The sequence below is a fragment of the Tenrec ecaudatus genome, chromosome 18 (genome assembly GCF_050624435.1).
Source record: "Tenrec ecaudatus isolate mTenEca1 chromosome 18, mTenEca1.hap1, whole genome shotgun sequence".
Taxonomy (NCBI): Eukaryota; Metazoa; Chordata; class Mammalia; order Afrosoricida; family Tenrecidae; genus Tenrec; species Tenrec ecaudatus.
In genome coordinates this window covers 55,834,302-55,835,889 of record NC_134547.1, presented here as the reverse complement: position 1 = coordinate 55,835,889, position 1,588 = coordinate 55,834,302, and positions in this window count along the sequence as shown.

The following is a 1,588-nucleotide window of genomic DNA, read 5'->3' as shown; positions in this document are numbered from 1 at the left end:
CTGGCATACCCCATCCCCTGCAGATTCGGGACCCACCCGGTACCCCTTGGGTCCAGCGGACCAGGTCTTCCCCACTTCTGCTGGGAGGCGCGCGCCCGCCACCGCAGCCAGGCAGAAGGAGAGGCCTTTGTGCTCCTGAGACCATCAGAGCTGCCGAACGATCAGAGGTCTCAGCCCAGAGGTGCCCACCCGCCCTGGCGGTCCTTGCAGAGCCACCAGCCAGACCCTCCCTGGCCTCCCCGAGCTCCATCCTGAGCCCCATACACGCGCACACCCTTGCGCGGGGACGCACACACATACTCACACGCACGCAGATTCCCATCCTGCCACACTGCTTCAGGCCTGCCAGGCAGAGGATCCAAGTCTGGCAGAACTGTCTGCAGCTGCGGCATAGGAACCCAAGCCATTGGGGCTGGCTCACTGCATTCGCCCTTCTCCCTGCTCACTCTGTCCCACCCTTCGGGCTCCAAGCGGTGCATCTGCACACCAGTCGAGGCCCCCTTCCACCTGCCTACCTGAGGGAAGCGCCCCTAACCAGAACCAGATCACCCAATCCCCAACCCATCCCCTAAATATGCTCCCCTGCACTGGGGCCAACACTTTCTATCAGACCGCAGCGTGCACAGCTGCAAACACCCCCTAAGGGGACCTAAAGGTGACTGCAGCACAACCCATAGGTCAACGTGAGAAGGAACCCCCAGCAGGACAAAGGTGAAACACAACCCTGTGAGACAGTTGGCTAAAGCAACCAGCTGAAACACCAACACCAACCTCCCAAAGAGAGAACCCAGGGCTCTGAGACACCCAGGAACATGGCAACAATTTCCAACAAATCGAACAAAAAACAGCAAGCTGCTTCCACAGTTTCAACAAGAAAAGAGAAACAAAATCCAATGCCAGAGGACCACCTGGACCTAACAGCAGTCATAGAAAAGGCAGAGGTTGACCTCCCACAGAAAGAAATCTTCAGAATGCTGCTTGGAGCTGTACAGGACATGAGGGAAGCATTACAGAAAAAGGATGAAATGATAGAGATAATTAGGGCCCTTCACCAAAGGGAAATACAGGAGTTAAAGGGCGAGATAACAAAAACTAACAGCAAGCTCACAGACATCACCTGGAGAATGAAGGAGGCAGAGAACCGCACCAGTGAGCTAGAGGATTCTCAAGCAGAAATAAATAGCCATGAGAAAAAGTCTAACAAGTCCATCAGAGAAGCTGAGGCAAACCTCAGAGCTATATCCGACACTATGAGAAGGAACAACATCAGAATTATCGGCCTGCCACAGGAATGCACATCAAGGAAACCGGCCTCCAAAATAGTGATGGAATGCTTGGAGGAAAACTTCCCTTACTTAATGAATGAAAACCAGGCAACTATCCAGGAGGCCGAAAGAACCCCAGCAAGACTGAATCTCCAGAAGTCACCAAGACATACAGTTGTTAAATGATCCAACTTTGAGGAAAAGGAAAAAATTATGAGAGAAGCGAGGGGAAAACGGGCAACCACATGTAAAGGCAAGCAGATAGGAATCTGCTCAGACCTGTCAGCAGGCACTGTGAAGAAGAGGAGACAGTGGAGCAGCAT